Here is a 23592-nt window from a genome sequence, read left to right as displayed (position 1 = left end):
CTGCTGATAATAAGAGAAGGTGATGAATGGAAGACTGCCTTTCGTACTCCTTTTAGTCATTATGAGTATCAAGTAATGCCTTTTGGTTTAACCAATGCCCCCTCCATTTTTCAGAGATTTATGGATTCAATATTTTCTGATCTGTTAAATCATACTGTGGTCATTTACTTGGATGACATCTTGATATACTCTAGAAATCCTGATCATCATACCGTGCATGTAACTCAAGTCCTAGGCAGACTTCGACAACATCAATTGTTCTGCAAACCTGAGAAATGCGAATTTGATAGAACAGAAGTGAAATATCTTGGATATCACATCAGTCCAATTGGTATTTCCATGGATCCTGAGACCCATGAGGCTATCCTTGACTGGCCATCCCCCTCTTCCATTAAAGAAACACAGTGTGTTTTAGGGTTGGCCAACTTTTACCGTCAATTTATTCCCAATTTCGCACTGCAAACCTGTCAAATAACAAAAAAAAGAAAGAGAATTTACATACTGGGTTTATTTGGTCTGACACTGCCGAAAGAGCGTTTTAAGATTTAAAACGTGCCTTTACCCAAGCTCCAATACCACGACATCCTGATAACACTAAACAATTTATCGTGGTCACTGATGCTTCAGCGAGAGCTATTGGGGCTGCCTTACTAGAGAGACAAGTGGATGATGAACTAGAACATCCCATCTTTTATTTGTTCTGTTTTGGAACGCAAACTTCTAGCAGTAAAGACAGCATTAACGAATGGAGGCATTTCCTTATGGGGTCTAGGGAACCATTTGAAGTACGAACTGACCACCAAAATTTACAATGTCTACGGAACTTCGAATGTCAGAACAGTCGTCAAGCCTGTTGGGCTTTTTTTTTTTGCCAATTTGATTTTTATATTACAAATATCCCTGGTTCTCAGAATATACTTGCAGATGCATTGTCACGACAAAAGTGTTCCTTCTCCTTCGCAACATCTTACTGAACCCCAAAGAATCATTGGTCTAGTACAGTCGTTTCTTGATAAGGTACGGTCAGAATATTCCACTCTTTCAGACTCAGAAATGAAAGAACTACGTCCAAAATTACGCAAATCAAAGAACATTTTTACTACAAAGGTGCATTATTTCTTCTTTCCAACGAGGTACAAAGGAGAGCACTCCAAATGTGTCATGACTCCCCTATAGCAGGTCATCGTGGAATTAAAGCCACACAAGAGCTACTTCTCTGTTCCTTTTGGTGGCCTACGCTTAAAAAAGATACTGAGAGTTATGTGGCGTCTTGTCCCATCTGTGCCCAAGCAAAGACACCCCATACCAAGTCAGCAGGATTACTTCATCCATTACCTGTGCTGCCAGCCCCTTGGCATACTATATCAACGGATTTCATGTGTTCCTTACCATCACTGTAACCGAGTGATAATGTTGACTGTGGATTCTTTCACTAAAATGGCTCATTTCACTGTCCTGAAGAAGTTACCCACATAACAAGAATTAAGCCAAATCTATATACAAGACATATTTCGCCTTCATGGTCTCCCTCACATTATCCTTTCCGATCGTGGTCCGCAATATAAATCGCGTTTTTTGAAGTATTTCTTTAAGACTTTACAGACTGAAGTAGCCTTGTCTTCTGGTTTCCACCCTCAGACTAATGACCAAACTAAACGTCTAAATCAAGGTCTAGAACAATATCTACGTTGCTTCTGTAGAGTAATTGGTCCACATATTTACCTATGGCTGAATTTTCATACAATAATACAATACATAGTGCTTCAAAAAACACTCCTTTTTTCTGTTCATATGGTTTTCATCCCAAGCCTTTTCCTACCGTAATGAGAGATTCTTCTACACTCCCTGAAATACCTTGCTTGAATAACTATGTAATCATTTGGCCATTCCTGATTCCCATATATAAGATGTTTGTGGCGCTGGTTACACCCCCACAAAATGACCATTGAGACATATAAAACCGTTATATAAGCATATATAAAGATGTTTTAAAATCTTCAAAGCATTTCTTTGAGTAAGACATTTAGGGGGTGATTCTCACCCTGGCGGGCGGCGGAGGCCGCCCGCCAGAGTTCCCCCCTCCAAAATACCGCTCCGCGGTCGAAAGACCGCTGAGGGTATTTTGGGTTTTGCACTGGGCTGGCGGGCGACCGCCAAAAGGCCGCCCGCCAGCCCAGTGCAAAACACCTTCCCACGAGGACGCCGGCTCAGAATTGAGCCGGCGGAGTGGGAAGGTGCGACGGGTGCAGTGGCACCCGTCGCGTATTTCAGTGTCTGCAAAGCAGACACTGAAATACAAAGTGGGGCCCTCTTACGGGGGCCCCTGCAGTGCCCATGCCATTGGCATGGGCACTGCAGGGGCCCCACGACACCCCATACCGCCATCCTGTTCCTGGCGGCTCTGCCGCCAGGAACAGGATGGCGGTATGGGGTGTCAGAATCCCCATGGCGGCGCAGCGAGCTGCGCCGCCATGGAGGATTCTACAGGGCAGCGGAAAACCGGCGGGAGACCGCCGGTTTTCCCTTTCTGGCCTGCGGCTGAACTGCCGCGGTCAGAATACCCTGTGGAGCACCGCCAGCCTGTTAGCGGTGCTCCCTCCAACCCTGGCCCCGGCGGACCGCCGGGGTCAGAATGACCCCCTTAGACAATACTGCCTGTGGGATGTTGTAGGCTTCTGAAAATTCCACATGTTTTTTCACCCTCCATAACCGGAAGTAAAATCTCCCAATAACAGAAGTTAAAATTCCTCAATATTAAAACCGTTTTTTTTTATACAAACATCCATGCCTGCACATATCATTACTGAACAGTTGTATTTTCTTCATGTTGTAGCTATTTCATTGAAGTTAACATAAACACTCAACACAATTAATGCTTCTATGGCTACCATGCATTTGTGTAAATGTACTAAGCAATCGCAATCTGTTTACTTAGAATAAAGCCTTTGGCAGTCTTGACTGGACTCAATGCTGGTAGTTCGACAGAGACACATCCAAAGCCTATTTGTGCTGCATACTTACTAAATTGCACAAACCCATCAAAATTCAGTTTATCACAAGATAACCAGTTTTTTTTAACCCCTTCGCTGCCAGGCCTTTTCCCCTTCTGTGCCGAGCCTTTTTTTGGCTATTTGGGGCAGTTTGCACTTAGGCCCTCATAACTTTTTGTTCACATAAGCTACCCACGCCAAATTTGCGTCCTTTTTTCCAACATCCTAGGGATTCTAGAGGTACCCAGACTTTGTGGGTTCCCCTGAAGGAGACCAAGAAATTAGCCAAAATACAGTGAAAATTTTGTTTTTTTCAAAAAAATGGGAAAAAGGGCTGAAGAAGAATGCTCCTGTTTTTTCCCCTGAAAATGGCAACAACAAAGGGTTTGTGGTGGTAAGATCACCATCTTCTCAGCTTTCAGGAGCAGGCAGACCTGAATTAGAAAACCCAATTTTTCAACACAATTGTGACATTTTACTGGGACATACCCCATTTTTGCTATTTTTTGTGCTTTCAGTCTCCTTCCAGTTAGTGACCAAAATGGGTGAGAAACCAATGTTGGATCCCAGACAGCTAAACATTTCTGAAAATTAGACAAAATTCTGAATTCAGCAAGGGGTCATTTGTGGAGATCCTACAAGTGTTTCCTACAGAAAATAACAGCTGAAATAAAAACATATTGAAATTGAGGTAAAAAAACAGCCATTTGGCTCCACGTTTTACTCTGTAACCTTTTCCTGTGATGTCAAATTTTTTAAAGCAATATACCGTTACATCAGCTGGACTGTTCTGGTTGCGGGGATATATAGGGCTTGTAGGTTCATCAAGAACCCTAGGTACCCAGAGCCAATAAATGAGCTGCACCTTGCAATGGGTTTTCATTCTAGACCTGGTATACAGCAATTCACTCACTGAAATATAAAAAGTGAAAAATAGGTATCAAGAAAACCTTTGTATTTCCAAAATGGCCACAAGATAAGGTGTTGAGAAGCAGTGGTTATTTGCACATCTCTGAATTTCGGGGTGCCCATACTAGCATGTGAATTACAGGGCATTTCTCAAATAGACGTCTTTTTTACACACTGTCTTACATCTGGAAGGAAAAAATGTGGAGAAAGACAAGGGGCAATTACACTTGTTTTGCTATTCTGTGTTTCCCCATGTCTCCCGATAAAAATGGTACCTCACTTGCATGGATAGGCCTAGCGCCCGCGACAGGAACTGCCCCAAAACACAACGTGACACATCACATTTTCACAAAGAAAACGAAGCTGTTTTTTGCAAAGTGCCTAGCTGTGGATTTTTGCCTGTAGCTCAGCCGGCACCTAGGGAACCCTAGCAAACCTACGCAGTTTTGAAAACTAGACACCTAGGGGAATCCAAAATGGGGTGACGTTTGGGGCTCTGACCAGGTTCTGTTACCCAGAATCCTTTGCAAAACTCAAATTTGGCCAAAAAAACACCTTTTCCTCTCATTTCGGTGACAGAAAGTTCTGGAATCAGAGAAAAGCCACAAATTTCCTCCCACCCAGCGTTCCCCCAAGTCTCTCAATAAAAATGGTACCTCACTTGTGTGGGTAGGCCTACTGCCCGCAAAAGGAAATGGCCCAAAACACTATCTGGACACATCAAAATTATCAAAAACAAAACTACCTGTTTTTGCGGGGGCACCTGCATTTTTGGTCCTGGGCTCAGCAGCTATCTAGGGAAACCTACCAAACCCAGACATTTCTGAAAACTAGACGCCCAAGGGAGTCCAGGGAGGTATGACTTGCGTGGATCCCCCAATGTTTTCTTACCCAGAATCCCCAGCAAACCTCAAATTTAGCTAAAAAATCACATTTTTCCAACATTTGTGTGGGATTACCGCACTGCGACAAATTTCATACCACTCAACATTCCCCTCAGTCTCCCGGTAAAAATGTTACCTCATTTGTGTAGGTGGGCCAAGTGCTTGTGAAAGGGAAGAGCCAAAAACATGTCAATATTGAGGGGGTCCAAAAGGGCAGTTTGCAAAAAAACATTTTTAGGCTGACAAGTGCAGCAGAATTTTTATCGGTATCGGTGAGACAATCCTGGGTGGTAGGAATTTTGTGGATTCCTGCAGATTCCGGAAGGTTCCATCACAAAAATGTGGGAAAAATGTGTGATTTCCAGCCAAGTTGGAGGTTTGCAGGGCATTGTGGGTATGAAAATGGTGCGGGTGCATGTGAAACACACCACCCTGGAATCACCAAGATGTTTAGTTTTCAGATGTGTCTAGGTCTTGTGGATTTTTCTACATGGCAGCGTCTGAAAGTCCATAAAGTGCAGCCCTCACCATTCCAACTGGAACAATTTTGAGAGTTAGCCAAGCTCTTATGGCCCAAATGTAAAACTAAAACCCAAAATAATCAAATGCCTTCTTGCTTGCTGGGGGATAAGATGTTTTAGAGTGCGGGGGAGAGCTGAAAGACTGTTACCCCCTTCAGTTGAGGGGGGCCGTAACCAGGCCCATACTGGTTGGTAGCCACCACCCCAATATTTTTTGTTTGTTTTTAAATTCCCTGGCATCTAGTAGACTTTCTGACCCCTGGGGTGTGGATCAGGGGTAATTGCCCCATCTGCCCACTGGCCAAGGGGGCAGATATGGCCAACAGTAATGTGCCCCCATGGGGAGCGACCCTTACCCAAGGGGCTGCCCCCCTAAAGAAAACACATGCATACACACACACCAATCCCTGGTGCCTAAGTGGTTTCTGCCTCCATGGGGGCAGATTGGCCTAACAAAAATCGGCCGATCAGCCCCCAAGGGGGGCGGAAATGGTCTAAATACAATTTGCCCCCCAGGGGAGCAACCCTTGGATAAGGGGTCGCTCCCCACCTCTAAAAAAAAAAAAAAAAAAAAGCCCCAAAAATGTATCCCTGGCGACTAGAGGCTTCTGCCCCCCCAAGGGCAGATCGGCCTAATAACAATAGGCCGATCTGCCCTCGGGGGACAGAAATGGCCTAAAATAAATTTGCCCCCCCCAGGGGAGCGACCCTTGCCTAAGGGGTCACTCCCCTTGTGCGAAATTCACATTAAAAAAAAACTCCCTGGTGTCTAGTGGTTTCTGTCCCCCTTGGGGGCAGATTGGCCTAAAAAAATAGGCCAATCTGCCCCCAAGAGGGGCATAAATGGCCTAAAATATAATTTCCCCCCTAGGGGAGCGACCCTTGCCTAAGGGGTTGCTCCCCACCTCTAAAAAAAAAAACTAAAAAAAAATTTATCCCAGGCGTCTAGAGGTTTCTGCCCCCCTGGGGGCAGATAGGCCTAATAATAGGCCGATCTGCCCCAAGGGGGGGCAGAAAAGGCCTTTAAAAAAATGCCCCCCTGGGGAGTGACCCTTGCCAAGGGGTCGCTCCCCTTATGCCAATTTCAACAAAAAAATAAATCCCTGGTGTCTAGTGAGCATTTTAGCAGTCGGATCGCTTCGCAATCCGGCTACTAAAATGCTCAGAGAGACTTCAAAGGGAAGGAAATTCAGTTCCTTGCCTTTGAAGCCTCTCCGGCCTCTTCAACTTGATCGGAAGAGAAATGCTGAGCATTTCTCTTCCGATCGCGCTGAGCTTCCAGCGCAATGGGAGGAGGCCTCTGTGAGGCTTCAAAGGGAAGGAACTGATGTCACAGGAGGGGTGGGGGGGTTGGAGGGGCTGTCGGGGTGGAAGGGGAAGGGCTTCCCCTTCCATCCCTGCCTTTGGAGGGTGGGGGGGGGAGAACACAGCTCTGTGCCCAGGACGTATTGGTTATGTCCTGGGCACACGAGCACTGTGCCGCACGACGTAACCGTTACGTCTGCGGCACAGAACAGATTAAGCAGATTACTTTATTCTCAGCCACAATGCATGCTTATGAAATCACCTGCATCTAATAGTCTTTTTTGCCTATGTACATTCCAGAAAAACACTCCAAGGTTACCTGGAGAACCCATTTCCTGATCCACAATACTCATGTTGGACAATTAATCCTCTTCTTAGGAGCTTAGGCAAGCAAAACGATTATTGGTAACCAGTTCCTCACATTACATCCTGTTGATATTACTGGTAACTGTTATTTTTAAACTTTTTCTATTAAAACCTATTGATCTTGTTTGTGCAACTTGTTGCTCATCTTCTAGTGTGGAGCTTATCAGTTTGCCACTCACACCTACATGATTATTTAAGAAAATATTGTCATGCGATCGGTCTATGTCCTCCATTCCAGCCATCCTTATACCAAGACTATTTAGGTCTATCTCAGCTCACTGAATTAAACTTATAGCTAGCCAGGAATAAAGCCCAGCCTTTTTTAATTTCTCTACCATTGTTATTGTTGCAGAAGGCTACTTGTCTGATATCATTTGAGGAAATATTGCCAAATGTTGAACAATTTTAGAAACCGTGCAACAAATTTGATCTATTCAGGGAGTTCCATTTGTATCGTCCTCCCCAGCCTCCCTGCCAATGACTACGTCACACATAAAGTTGTAAAGCAGGTCTTTATTCTTCTGTGTGTACCTGTGAACTCACACATTCTATAGCAAGCTTTCATTACATTCTATTCTAGCGATTACGTCACACTTCTACGGAGTCCGTTTGGAGTCAAAAGAGTTCCGTTATAAAACGTGCAAGATAATACACCATTTTTAACTTTCTTCCTTGCCCTTAAAACATAAAAATATAAAGATTTTCACTCTTAGCTGTTTGTAAATGAGAACTCTCTTCCCTTTCTATCATAGGGTTGTTTCAATGGCATGATTTATTTCCATAAGTAATTTATTGTTCCCTTCCCACATCTTGCTTTCTAGGGCTTCCCAAACTTTAGTTGATCGCTTGGCTACATTTCCTGATATCGTACCTTTTAATTGTATAGCCCGCATCTCAATCTCTTTTACATATTCGGTCAAACACACTGCCATAAATGGAGCTGACATTGTCTTTTTACGTGGCCTTTTCCCTTTCCTTCTAGATTGAATGTGCATACTTTCCTCCCTCTCAACATTTTGATTGTTCCAAGCCTACTCTCTTTTAGTAATACTTTTAGTAGACCTTTTAGTAAGCCACATCCTCCATCTACAATGTGACTGATGTCTGTTAATTAACCAGGTTCGTTTATTTTCTTTATCAACATTAGCCACCTAGATATATAAACTGTTGCACTCTCTTCCCTTTCCTATTCCTTTTTCCCTACGCCATCTCTATCCTCTCTCTTTGTGCCTGCTACAGAGCTATTGACGTCATACAACAATAAAAAAAAATCAGTTCTTTTCAGTTCCTGCACAATGTTTTTAAGCAAACCTGTTTAAATTTTCATATTTTCATTTGACAGTAAGGCAGCTTCTAAAATACCATGCAATTTTCTTTGCGCTAGGAAGTGAACATCTAGCATTGGAGAAGGTGCAGCAGTAGAGTTCTCCAAATTTGAGGGCAGGTGAATACTCTCGGACACATAGGCGGTCATTATGAACACGGCAGGAAAGTTCCTGGCATCCAGGCACCACATTGCAGTGCAGAAGACGGGGGAGGACTGCCACCAACACCACCCGACTACACTGACTGGGAGGAAAAGGTACTGGCCATCCTGCACCCAGTGGGACTCACTGGACTCACTGGAGGAATGGACTCAGGTAAGTCATCTACAATTACTCCATATCTACCACACCTGTAATGCATGTACCACCCCACCCACACCCACCAGGACCTACACCACACCCAGGCATCATCCACTACATCCACCCCCCTGCATGACCACAAACCCATTAACAGGCCCACATCCCTCCCGCTGTGCACAGTCACCCACCCAGGCATGTACCCACAATGGAACGACACCCCCCACCACAATGCAACCCCACACTGGCGCTAATTGCAATGTCAACATCACAAAGGCACCCTGGAAGGCCACTGAAAGTAACACCAGCACAAAATAAAACAGTCCTGTTCACCTCAAACTTTCATGCATATGTAACAGACATGTCTATGTCCCCCAACAGGCACCACCACCCATGCAACCCTAACGGACGAGACAAGGAGTCCCATGCCCCCAGGGAGACAGAGGCACCTCACAGGACACTGGTGAAGGATCCCTGGACACCGATGAGCAGACAGGCCCCTCACACAGTCTGGGACTCTCACCATTCAGCAGCCCCACCCAGGAAATCACTGTCACCCCTACCACCCAGTCAAGACCAGCAGCCCAGGGCAGGCGTCCCCACACCAGTGTACCCAGGGCACAGAGTGGTGGAACACAGGTACAGAGGCCACAGTCTCCCACTCCCAACATGCAGAAAGGCGAGGGCCCCAGTACAAGTGGTACTGCCAGACCTGTGCAGGGGACACAAGCACAGGGGGCTAGGGCAAGTGCAAGGGTCGCGGTGGGCCAGGGGGGGAGGCCACAGGATGGATGCAGCAGCCCAGGACGTGATATCTGAGGTATTAGGGTCCTACCAACATACCAAGACAGGTTGGCACAGATTGTGTCCACTGTGGAGTCAGAGGATGCAGCAGGAACACCACCAACAGGCCATGGAACAGCGGAAAGAGCACAATGCCACAATGGCCACCATAGCAGGAGCACTGCTGCAGCTGGTCAAAAACCAGTCTGACACCCACACCGGACAAGAGGCCCCCACAACAACACCGGACAACCAGCATCAGATGACCCCAGCAGCAGAAGACACAGGAAACAGAAGGGCCTACCATGGCATCCCATGAACCTCAACAGCAGGCGCCCAAACCGACCCTCAGGCCAAGATAAGGCACTGGAACCCCTGCTAAGAACAAGGCCCCCTCCAACAATGAACTCTGCAACAAATGCAAAGCAACCATCCCACCCAATCACCAACCAGACTTTGCTAAGAGGCAATATGAAGTACTATTAGACAAGATGGATCCATCAATACTACCAACAAGGCTGCCACCATGTTGGTCTTGAGGACCCCCCACCCTTACGACTTCCCATCACTGTAAATAGCACAATTCACTCACTTCAACCAATAAAACACTTTTCACACCTGTAACACTGTCCCCTGTGTTAAATTGTGAACAAAGTGGAGTATGGATGCAACTGGCAGAGAAGAACTTTATTGTCAAATCTGTGCATGATGGGAGTCCTGTGTGCCTAAATGGTGGCAAGGAGGAAATGCATATATTTTCAATCAGTACCATGCAGAAGTGGGCCATGTATCGCCTATCATTACCAACCCCCCCATATGACAGAGCACACTGACAGTATTAGTCACTAACCCCAATGATAGGCCTAAGTCCCACACAGTTATTGGAAGTAGAGTTGTATCAGTTGGTTCCTGGAATTGACATCTTCCCCTTCTGCATCATCACCATCACTCTCCTCACCTCTCTGAGGTAACTGATCAGGACCTATAGCACCCTCCACCTCCAAGAGGAGGATAGAATGTCTCACTGCCATGTTGTGCAGCATGCAGCAGGCCACCACTATTCTACACACCTTATCAGGTCCATAGGCCAGGGAACCCCCAGAGATATGTAGACACCGGAATCTAGCCTTCAGGAGACCTATAGTTTGCTCTATTACCCTCCTAGTACGTACATGGGCCTCATTGTAATTCCTCTCTGCATCCGTCCTGGGATTCCTCACTGGTGTCAGGAGCCAACGCAAGTTTGGATAGCCAGAACCACCTAGAAAATGGTGCAATACAGACTCGTCATTGGTATGACCCTTAGTCAGACAGGCTGGTTTTCTGCAATGTGTCAGTTACTGTCAGGCAAACGTACCTATGATCCACCCTCTGTCCTCTTGTAGTTGTTCCATCTTCTGTGGCACACTACTGTTCCTCAACACAAATGAATCATGGACTGAACCTGGAAACATGGCATTCACATGTGAAATGTACTGGTCTGTAGTACATACCAATTGGATGTCCATGGAGTGAAAGTTCTTTCTGTTTCTGTACACCTGTTCACTCACTCTTGGGGGGATGATCGGTATGTGGGTGCCATCAATGGCACCTATGACATCGGGTATGTTGGCAAAGGCATAGAATTCAGAGTTGATGGCAGGTAGGTCAGTACTTTGGGGCAACCTCACATAGGACTGCAGATGTTGTACAAATGCATTCAGAAATCTGGTCAGTACCTGGCTGAACATTGGCTGTGAAAAACCAGCACACATGCCCACTGTCACTTGAAATGATCCCATGGCCAGGAAATGGAGTGCGGAGAGCACCTGCACATCAGTTGGAATGGAATTTCGTTGTTGAAGTGACCTCAAACCGCTAGCGGTTGACGTCACAGCGTAAGGCGGTGTTTACCGCTGTTCGCACCCTCATTGGTTAACATGGATGCCAAGGGGGAATCCTGGCATATCATGATTGCCGCCGCCGGTGACGGTGCACACCGCCGCGGAACATACGCGCGTTCGTCATTATTTGATCACTTGACTCCCTGATCTCATGCGGACAGGTACTCCACTCTGTGTACTGCTGTGGCCTGCCTCTGGCTATGGATGTGCCACGTGTTGCAGGGGAAAGGGCCCCGGGCTTTACCCAGGATGAACTGGAGAAGCTAGTTGACTGGGTCCTGCCCCTGTACGCAAAACTGTACAGACGGCCAGAAGTACAGGTGAGTCTGGGTTTCGGGGGCACTGTGTGTGTGTAATTTATGGTGTTGATTGCACATATGGTTGCACCTCTGAGCCTGCATGAGCCATGGTTCATGGCATGCTGCGTGCAACTGTCCTGTATGTCTGAGAGTACTGTCCGTCCCATAGTGGATGATTAGCCAGCTGTTCCGATCGTGCAAGTGCCTGACCTCTGTGTTCCATTTCTGTGTCGCCCTTTTAGGTCAGCGCCCACCAGAAGAGGGCACATTGGCATGCCGTCGCCAAGGAGGTACGACATTGGGGGTCTACAACCTGCGGAGCACCCACTGTAGAAAGAGGTAGGAGGACCTGCGGCGCTTGGCGTGAAAGATCAGTGAAGCCCAGCTGGGGAAGTCCTCCCAATGTGGAAGGAGTGCCCGTCGGGCACTGACCCACCTCATGCGACAGATCCTGGTGGTGGCGTACCCAGACCTGGATGGGCGCTTGAAGGCTGCACAGCAGTCACAAGGGGGTTAGTACTCATTTACCATACTTCAGTCTGGAAGGATGTCTGGGTGTGCATTAGGGTTCATGCTGCATAGAGGCAGGGAATTTGACTTGTGTCGATCTACTTTATGGCACCTAAAGGGTGTAGGGGTGTCTCTGTCAGGTTTCACCTACTTCGGCTCCTTAGGTATTTCAGGGGATGGGTGTGCAGCAGTATTATGGTCAGTAGTCAGGGGCATGGCCATGGGCATAGGGAACGGTGCTGCCTGTTGGGTATGTCTTCTGGGTGGGTGTAAGTGTGGCCATTATGTAGCTGCATTCAGCTATTTATAAGTGTCTCTCCTGTTTTGTCTCCCCATCCCTGTTCTCTTGTGTTGGTTTGGTACAGCATCAACATCAGGCGAGGGAGCTGATGCACCAGCAAGTGGGGAGGCAGCGGCCCACGGATCCTCCAAGGCAGAGACAACTGACGCCCAGGGGACCAGTGGGTGGGAGGGCGAGAGGAGTTCCACGGGGGAGGCTACTAACATTGGAGATAGTGACTCCGAGACCTCCTCCAATGGGGGCTCCCCGGCGGTGGCAGACCCTAGTGCACACACTACTACCGTGACATCTTCCGCCACCCCCATTCCATCACCGCCCTCCCTTCTGCTCCCCACCGAGTTGCCCGTGCCGGCTCACCCAGAAAGGTGGGCGTCTCTTTCGCCCCAGGCACCTCTTCCCCTGCCCCAGTCAGCCCTGCTGCCCTCACAGAGGAGGCTATTGACCTCCTGAGAACCATCTCTGTAGGGCAGACAACCATTGTCAATGAGATCCAGGAGCTAGCATCAGAGGTGCAGCAGACAAATGCCTATCTGGATGGCATTCACGGTGCTGTGTCTGCCCCACGGAGACATTTTCAGGCTCTGGCCTCCTCTCCGACGGCAGCCAGTTTCCCTCGCCATTCCGTCCCCCCTCTAACCTCCTATACCCCTTCCGGCACCCCACTCCCTTCACCCGTCCAACGCACACATACAGACACGCAGTCAAGCACATCAACACACAAGAAGCACACTTCAAAACACAAGCATTCACACAGCTAACAGACACCTGCACACACAACAACGTCCACTTTCCCCAGTGTGCCCACCTCTTCCGCCTCCCTGTCTGTCCCCTCTACATCCACACCCTCATGCACTGCACCTTCACTCACTGTTGCTGTTCCTCTTCCTGCACTCACCACAATAGCAGACATCCATACTTGCACCCCATACACGACACCTGCACTCACCACTACTACTGTAGTTGACACATGCAGCACACTCATCAGACTTCCAGACACCCACACAACATACATCCACACTAGCTGTCTGTCTTCTCCCACTGTGTCCACCCCCCACCTCCCAAAACACAGAAACCCACCAAGACACCCACCCATCAAACATCCACCACACCACAGCATACTGAGCATTCACTTGCACCCACTACATGCACCCCTACACAACATACATCCACACCCTCTGCCTCCACTCCCACGCCCTCATCCACGCCCACCCCAATTGCTCCAAATAAACTTTTCCTCTCCCGTTCTGACCTCCACCAACCCGCTGGCCCACCCCGTCTTGTCCCCAAACGTGCTCACCTCCTTGCCCTTTCTGCTCCTTCCACATCACAGCCCACCCCTGTCCGCCCTTCACATTCCTGTGCCCCTTCCCCAGATAAGAAAAAGGCCCAGACTGAGCCTAGGCCATCTAGCTCCACCCGATCGAAACAGCCCCCACCCCTTCAAAGGACAAGCCCACCCCCCCCCCCCACCTTCCAAACGAAAGTCAGAAGCCCACCCCCGTCGAAAATCCCACCCCTTGCCCCCCTTCCGTGAGGTGCCTGGATGCCCATATGGTTCCCCGTTTTCAACACCAGAACAGTACGCGCTCTATTGGCGTCAAAAAATGCAAACAATACATCACTTTAAAAATAACATGATTCATGCATTGTGCTGATATGTTGTATTTTACCCTTTTGCATTGCAGAGTTCAATCCTAAACACTTATTCTTAATATGTTTACAAATACTGTTTCTTTGCAAGGTATTGCTACAGGTTTTCAGAGTGGGTTAGGGTGTGGCCTCTTTCCTGGGCCTTCCAGAGACTTTCCCTGCAACATGCCTGGACCTGGGCCTGGTTCTGGGCTGGGCCAAGACTCTATATAAGGAGAGTCAGCCCAACTCCCAGTGCTCACTATTCAGAGGTTCCAGTGCAGAAGAGCAGCTATTTCCAGAACTAGCTCCAGTGGCCTTTTTGATCTCCCAGTTCTGCTTTGAAATCTTCATTGGTGCATCTAGTTCCTGGGTGGTGAGACAATAGTTGGGTTTATTCCCAATACCGTTTATTTTATCTAGAATTATCTCATTCTAAGATCTGATCGTTTATTTATGTTAACAATTTGTTTTAAGGTCATAGACATAAAAAGTGCACTCGAGTATTTTTGTTAAAGTGTGTACATGGATGTTTATGAATCGGCAAGAAGCGCGATTCGTTTATAGTTTTGAAACTCATGTTACATTGCGCGCCAGTGTTTATTGATATACACGTGGATATTTATGAATCAGCAGGATGCGCGATTCGTTTGAAAAGCTTTGAAATCTTGAGTTGCATTGCGCGCTGGCATTTATTTACACATACATGATTGATCACGAATCGGCAAGAGGCGTGGTTCGTTTATGAAGCTTTAAAAGCGTGTGGAACATTGTGTGTTACTATTTATTGGCATTTAAAAGAAGGTTTTGAAGTGGCACGATGTATAATTCAATTTAAGATAATTTCAAAACCTGTCGCTATTTATTGTGCAACCATTTCTTGACTTTGCATGGTGGCATTCGAGTCAGCAGGACATGCAATTTTTTACTAGAGTTTATTTATGTTGTGAACTGCATATTACCATTCCAGGATAATTGCTTGGTACAATTCGAGTTGACAAGTATGGGAAATATTTCTTGAACAATACCCATTGAAAAATATTTCTTCTCTAGTGTTTTAAGAGTGTAATGTGTTGAAAACATTTCAAGGAAAATATATATAGGATCAGAAGTTCTAGATGCAATATTATATGCTCCTATTATGCATATTCTTGTTATTCTAATTCATGCTTGAATAAGAAAAGTTTTATTTCAATTAATCTTGATTCCATTACAGGTATCTGATCATCACAAAATCTGTTCATTTTTAAAACTGCAATTCAAGATTGCTCATATTTTCAGAAAGACTACGTTTATTAATATTTACTTCAGGTTATATTGTGTGTTCTAACCTTTTTTCCCATTAAAGGTCTCCTTCCCAGCAGTACCCTTCCTAATCCCCTTTTCCCCTCTTGAACTCTCACAGTCTCTGTGAATTGTCTATCAGAGTCTTGGAGTTGTTCATTAGATGACGTGTTGGGAACATGCGCAAACCCCGAGGATCTGGTGACTCTGACACCCGTTAGGTGGAGTACCATGCACTTGTGGGAGTCAGGCTGGGCCCGTTGTGGCCCATGGCAATTGTTGCCATACGGACTGGCCATTGGCCCTGTTTAGACTGTTTGGTTCTATGTGCTTCATATTAAAGTTTCTGTGTGGCTGTGTTTGGGCTGCACGCCATTGAACCCTGGTCTTTTGTTTCATTTGTTATGGGTGTGAGGCATTTGTATGTACTACGGTCAAGATGGATGGGGCTGGTGTCGGGTAAGTACCTCTTGCTGTGGGTGGTATGGGTTGTGCTGCTGTGAAGGGTTGGGGGGGGCGTTGCAGGGTGGGTGGAGTAGGTGGGTATGTGTCTGTGCCCTTCCTTCCCTTGTTCAGTAGGTTACGGTACTTACCGTCGTCGTCTTCGTCGGCGATCTCGGTCGTGGAGGTATATGGCAAGGAGCAGGGCTGGCATGATCTGCAGCTCTCTATCCATGTCTGCCGCAGCGCGTTCTGGGGGACTCCGGTGAGTGTTTCCTTATATTTGGTTCATTTCTGCCTGGCTTTGTGTGGCGGTGGTTCCCGCCCCAGAACTGGCGGCGGAATGGTGGTTCATAATTTGATGGGCGGGTTGGACCTTTCTGACGGCCTGTGGGCGGACTCTGCCGTTGTCGTCGGCACTCTCCTGCTGGAGGTGGGTGGTTCGCGGGATGCCTGACTTTCGTTTAGTTCATTATTTGGCAGTCCTACCGCCACCGCCGGCGGAGCGGAATAGACCGCCATGTTCATAATGAGGGCCATAATTTTGGAGCTTTATGTAGATCTATTAGGGTTTTCAAACCCGGTATTGCCAATATGCCTAAATGAACATTGCTCCAAGGATGCTACTCTTGTCTCTCTTTCATATTCCTCATGTACTCTCCAGTCCATTGAAGCAAACCTCAGCTGTCAAAGCTCAGAGACGGGATGAGGATAAGCGTGGTTTTGGAATCCAAAAGGATCTTGCTCACAGAGCTAACTTCCCTTAACTGAGATTGATGCATGGGATTTACATGCATCAAAGTTCCTCTACAAAGAAGATGCCAAGGGTGCATGCTAATTTTTCATTAATGTTTTGCTACGAAACACCCTATTAAAGATGCTAAAAGACCAACCAGAGAATTATTTTGAGAGGAAGCACACCTCTTTGAGGAAGAGTCAGTTACAAAAACAGGAGCTCTTCATAACTTTATTGCCAGTAGCCTGCCCTCTCACTTCACACTCCTCTGCTCCTGCATCTCAATGTTTGAATTTTCTCCTATAGTCGGAATCGCTTTTATCCTCCTTATTATTTTTAAAGTTCTGAGCTACTTTTTGCTCAAAGGGTCAGCCAAGTCGATGAATTTAATTAAGAGATGAAGATAAAATGTTTCCTCTACACACTCCTTCCTGCATCTCGACTGCTGTCTCTGGTGCCACCACCCACAAAATTAGTTATTTTAAAACACAATTTGTGCTACTTTTCCAGCCTTGATTGATACCGACAGTGCTCAGATAAGCCGAAAACACACTAATTATTGTGGGCCAGAAGGTGAACAGGGAAAGACTACAGGAAGGAAGGACGAGGCCCCCACACACCGGTCTCAGACCCCAGGAAACCTAGTTCCTTTCTGCTCCCGGCCACAGCTAACTTGCAAATGTTCCGTTGTAGTCACTGCTTGAAGGTTTGAGTTGGCCAGGCCTGACTGAGATTACACTAATTGCCGTAGACTCTTTGATCCGTTGGACTTAGCAGCTCCCACTGGTGTATCCGAGAACTCTGAGGACTCCCACTGTGGTAAGGCATGGTCTCTGCAGGCCCTCTGCCAGCTTCTAGGACTCCCTGGCTTGATCGGGACTCATTCACTGACACAATGGTTACTTAGTGCAAAAGGCCATTTATTTAGGACAGGATTGCATGTTATACATAACATTATATTTACTGAACTTCAAACTCTTAACTTTAAAAAAAACACCCTTTGAACTTCTCTCCATTCCTCCTCCCCTTCATTCTTCCACTATGCCTCTGTTCACTCATCTTCCACTTCAATTCACCTACACATTCTCCTTTTCCTTTCATCCCCTGCTTGCTTCGGGCATCCCCCTCGCTATCATCCTTCATCCTTGGAAGGGTGGCCAGGTCTGCATCTGACTCTCCACCCTCTCCCATTTTCTGCCACCAAACCCCGACTGCAACCTGCCCTGTCTGGCGATCACCCCAGAATACCTACCTAGCCACAAATCCAACCCTTTAACAGCTACCCTTCTTATGTAAGGTGGGTGGGCAGCCAAAGACTTCCCACCAAGCGTGCAGGCTGGCGCGGAAGAGGCCTTTCCGCCTTTTCTCCCTCTATTTAAACCCACCCTGTACTCCCTCCCCCACGCACCCCTCCACCAATCCCGTACATCATTTCCTGCCCCAAATTATCCCACGGAGAGACTAGATAGTGTCTGCTCTCCACCGGACCCTCCATCGGGACGCATCCACTGATACACTGGTTTACTTAGTGCAAAAGGCCATTTATTTAGGACGGGATTGCATGTTATACATAACATTATATATACTGAACTTCAAACTCTTAACTTTAAAAAAAAAACACCCTTTGAACTTCTCTCCATTCCTCTTCCCCTTCATTCTTTCACTATGCCTCTGTTCACTTGTCTTCCACTTCAATTCACCTATACATTCCCCTTTTCCTTTCATCCCCTGCTTGCTTCTGGCATCCCCCACGCTATCATCCTTCTCCTGCTCCTGTCTCCCCCCTGGATGGGTGGTCAAGCCAGCATCTGACTCTCCACCCTCCCCCATCTACTGCCACACAGCCCAACCCGTTAGGGGTTTTGCTGCCCCACCAGTGAACCAACTGCAACATTTCAACCTCAAACTGCTTCTTTAAGCCACATCTTTTCCCCCAACAAATACCCCCACGATCAAGCGCAGCTCCGTCAGATAGTATGCACTACCCAGTTCTGAAAGATGTACACCATCGGCCCGAAAAAGGCCGGGTTCCCCCTCTGTAATGTGTTCATGTCTTAAAACTTTAATACCGTGTGTCCAGCAAAAGACCCTCATTGCCTTGTTGAGCTTCCTCTGAGCCCTTTCAATAGCCCCAGGCTTCACTGCTCCTTAAAAACTTTCTTATGGGTACAAACTCAGTCCAGACTACGCAAGTACTGTGCATCTTCTGACAAATCAACTTCAGATCAGATCCCGCTGCTATCACACCTATCGCTTTCCCCACTCCTAAAAGCTTTGAGACACAGAAAGCCCCAAAAAACATTCACACCATGCACAGGCGAAACAGCGCCAGCTCATGTGCATCAGAACAACACACTGGCAAAACATGCAACAGCAATAATTCAAACATGATGGGTTTCCTTGCCTCTTTCCCTACACTCCCCCTGGTCCTACCCCACCCTTTCAACATTCTCCATAGGATATCGTCCTTAGCTGGGCCCCAACTAAAAAACTACTTCCCAGAAAATGAAACACTTGCCAACTTGCCCCCAATTGTTGTGGGCGAAAACCTTTACTGATTAAGAACAGAACAAAACGCAGCGTACTAGACTGCAGCACTGACTCATTCTGCACCCAAAAATTCCCTTTAAACTTTTCAAAGCTCTGAAACTCCAACCATGCCAGACGGTAATGTTTTCGGGTGGATTTAGCCAGCAACATCTCTACCAGCTTTATGATCCTCATGCTCCCCCATTCCCAAATGACGGCCGGGACCGCCGTCTTGTGTCGTTCTGCTGCTGGTGCCAAACTTCAAAAACGGTGCCACTGTGAACGAGACAGGGAATCTGAAATAGCATTATTTACCCCTGGAATGTGCACAGCTTTAAATACTACATTCAGTGACAAACATCTGAGCATGAAACATCTCAAGAGGCGCAACACTCTCACATCTTTTGCCCTCTGCCTGTTCACTAGGTCCACCACTGTCATATTGTCCACGTGAAACACCACTGCCCTGTTAGCCAGTTCGTCCTCCAGACCGTCAAGGCCACTAACAGTGGAAAAAACTCCAAAAAGGCAATACTCCTGCCTTGTTGCAACCAACGTGCCGTCCACTGTTTGGCACACCACCTTCCATCCCAAAAAAGACCGAAACTGTGTACCTGCCAGGCCGTATCTTCCTCCCGAAACATCATGGCGACCCCATTAAAGTGTGTCAAGAAAGTTTCCCACACTCTGACTTTCTCCAGTGAGCCCATCAACACTCGCATCCTGTGATGCGGAAGTGAAGCGCCTGAAATGTCAAGGCCAGGGCACAAGCCGGATGGCGGCGTCAACGGACACATAAACCACCCGCGTGTCTTCAGGAGGAATAAAATCATTCACCGACGCTCCCTCCGGCCATGACAAATGATGAATGAGACGAAACTCCCCTGCCACTTTCTTGGGACCACACCCAGAGGAGAGATCATCAACTCATCCATAGGCCAATCGAAAAAGGCGCCCGAAATTCTACCTTCAGCGACTTCCTTTCCCAATTTGTCCGCTACCACCTGTGGCATGTCCTTGGCAGACCGCAAATTGTCTGCCCATCTTCAGTGTCTCAGACCTTGGTAACCTATCTGAAACCCTTCCAGGAAACCCCATTCCAGCTTGTTCGCCATGTCCCTGTCAGGGTACATGCAAAGCCAGGGCCACAATACCGCTAGCATAATTGGCGTATGTGCCCTTTGGCGCAGGAGCATCTTGCATCCCTCTACCCCTAGCCGGTCCCCACTGTTCCGCTAGGCTTTTGAGGGAAAAACATTGTGTGACCGGGTGCTTACCCCGCATTTAGAGCACTAGTGCTTGAATTTGCATGGATGTCTGTAACAGAAACCTCTATTGAAATTCCAGCATGCCCCTGAGGTAGGAACCTGAGGTCGCTGCCCCATCCCCACCCCTGCCGAGGAGGGATGTGACTGAAAGGGCTTATAGATCACCGGGATACCACTCGCAGTATGAGTGGAGGCCGCCGACTGTGAGGAAGCCATCCACTGCATCCAAAGCTCGGAGTCCACATCCCCCCAAGGCTTGACCGCATTCAGACTTACCATTGCCCGAAACTCCTCATCATAATTGAGCCAGGCAAAACCCCCAAAATGTATCCAAGCCTTCCTAATCATTTCTATTTATTTGAAGAGGGTGATGGCCCTGTCAGGAAACTTCTAACAATATATACTAGCATATGTTAGAAAAGCAGAAGTCCAATTATCCATAGTAACCGACACCTGGGGTCGCCTAGCTAACTCCCATTCCTCCTCTTTGCTTGTATGTCCCTGTGCAATAGTTTAAAAACATCGACATACTCATGCTGCCATATCTGAGCCTTCGTTTTGTCCCCCACCTGCGAACCCAACGGCATCACCAAACCCATGTACTGAAGCCTCTTCTTATGCCCATCCCCCACTTTATCTTCCCCATCTTTTTCCGGCGGCGTAGTGCTTGCACTTTCCTCAATACCAGCAGCATCCGATATGGCCAATATTTTATCATCCCCTACCTGTGTCACATCAGTCACATGTACTTCGTGAATAGAATGATTACCTACCCCAATGGACTTGTGCATTTTTGACACAGCCGTAGCATGCCCACTACCCCATACCGACCACCATTTGTCCATACTTTGAACTCGGCGCACAGCCCTGTGTGCCGCTGTCGGCATATAATGCCCTCGCTCTTCCTTGCGCGCCGCCCCTTCAGACACTCCATCCGCCTTCGTTGCCTGTAAAACAGAATTGGAAGAGGGGGTTGCGCCGCTCCTGCACCTTTTTTCCTCCTTCTCCCTGCTCACCTCGCATTCGCAAATCTCTCCTTCTTCCCATTCATCCAACTCTTCCTCATAATTCAATTCCACAACCACCTCTTCGTCCATAGCACAGTCGTCCTACACACCTCTCTCGTCCATTATCTCACTCCATTCGTCCTGTTCCCGTCCCTCGCGTGGCGCCTACCACCTCTGCTGCCAGCACAGTCCTGTGATGTAGAGAAGGCAACCGAAGACCCTCTAGTGCTTCAAACCAACGTCCTGAGGCCGTGTTGCGCCCTGTTGGTGTCACCTTCCTCCTTCACTGGCTGGTACGCTTTGTGCCTCTCATGGCCGTTGCGCCACTCATGCCTGTCCCGCTGGTGGACCCCTCGGCCTCATTAGACACTTGCCTACCCTCTCTCTCATTTGGGACCTATACCCAACTACCTAGCCCCTCCTGTGGTGATGTGCTAGGTGCCGACCTCTGACTCCACACCTTCCTTTTTAGCTGCCGCCCCCTTTCCAAAGCCGCTTCCGTGTACCTGCACAGCTGGGCCCACCTCTCCTCTGTCTCCGCCACTGCCTTCCATTGTTCACGTATCCTGGCCTCAATGTCCACAGAGGACCAGTCCTGAGGCACTTCTTGACTTGCAACTCTCCTGGGACATCCAACTTGCGGGGCTCCGCTTGAGCCCCCAGGGGCCCCACCAGGCCCAGGGCCCCCTCCCCCTGCACCTCTCCGCACTAGTGACAGGCAATGCCTTAGGGGTATGCCTGCCCTGGCCCCTCCTTTTCTTTGAAATAGGGGCCCCACTTGCCCCTCCATTGCAGGGCCACTGGGCCCTGCCCCACTATCTGTGTTTGGGGGGCTGCCCAAGCCACTAGGGTCATCCCCCAAGCCAACAGCCAAATTGGGAGCCTGCTCTTGCCCAATATTGGCAGGCTCCGGCACTGCCATAACGACAGCTTGGTTAGGAGGCCCTGACCCACCTCCCTCCACCTGGCCCGTGTTAGGCTCCGCGGGCCCCATCAAATTAATACTAGCCGGGGGGGTGGACGCTCCGTGTCCTCTCCCCCCAGCCGACTGTCGCTTTTTGGGCCTCTCAGGGGAGGTGCAGGCTGCGATTGCGGCCTCAACACCTCCGGATGCCATGCAACATCCCTACCGAGGCCTGGTCCAGGACAACAGGCCTGAGTAGATCAGTGCAACCGGCTTCGACAATAAGGCGAAGCGCATCCCGCACCATGGCAGCATCGTGGCCTTGGGCCATGCCGCCAAACAACAAAAACCTACCTAAAGATTCCCCATTTTCTCCCCCTATTTAAACCCACCCTGTAGTCCCTCCCCCACGCACCCCTCCACCAATCCCATCCCCTGTATGTCATTTCCTGCCCCGAATGATCCAGCGGAGAGACTAGACTGTGTCTGCTCTCCGCGGGACCCTCCAGTCTCACATCCCCACCTCTAGCACAGAACCTGCACTCCAGCGAGGGAGTGAGCCAACCAATGGCGAAAGCGCTGGAGAGGGATGAGCACAGTGCAGCGTCACTGGTCAGTCTGGCCAGAATTCCTCGTTCTGAGTACATTTTCCAGGCTCAAATACATGTGCATTCACAGAAGTCATATTTAACTGCAAATATCATGATTTAACAATGCATTCCGAATTGGCAAGCATGGTTGGTTTCACGTGCAACCAGTCTAAGCCACAACAAACATTGACAAAGCCAGTCGGTTTCCCTATTGAAAACCTAGTCATGTTAACAATGCCCCTTGCTAAAACCTATCTTTTCGTTCATTAGATAATGCTCTTTTCTGCATCAAAGCTTATCAGATTGAAGTAGTTTGCCTTTTTTTATGTATGTGCTCTTCAATTTTGGTTCAACTACCCCCCATGTGACCTAAATATATATTTAGCACGTTCATCTTTTTCCATCTGTTTGATTAGCATCCCATCCAGCTTTCTTTTCAAGTTATCTGAAAGCACTTGTTATGATAAATTTTGTTATAAAACCTGTTTGTTGTGCATTTTGATGAAGCAGAGGCCTGTAGGCCGAAGTGTGTTAAATAAATGAAAAACGCGAGAACTAAAATCTGCCTTACTTGTGGGATAAGAAAGCTGATTTAACCACCTTACTTCTAGAATATTTCCATGCCAAGCACATAGAAGAAAGGGACAGCCTTTCTAGGCTTCACTCCAGCTCATTTCTCTCGCTGTGATCCAAAGTTCGAAAATCTAAACACACCCTAGGTTACTGTCAGCACCCGAGGATGCTGACATATGCACCCACTTCGACATAAAATTGCTCAACATTGCTTGAAGGGCCCAGAACTGATGTGCACGCATGAAGTGATTCATGAAC

This window comes from Pleurodeles waltl, chromosome 3_1 (assembly GCF_031143425.1).
Source record: "Pleurodeles waltl isolate 20211129_DDA chromosome 3_1, aPleWal1.hap1.20221129, whole genome shotgun sequence".
NCBI lineage: Eukaryota > Metazoa > Chordata > Amphibia > Caudata > Salamandridae > Pleurodeles > Pleurodeles waltl.
This window is presented reverse-complemented; position numbering follows the sequence as displayed.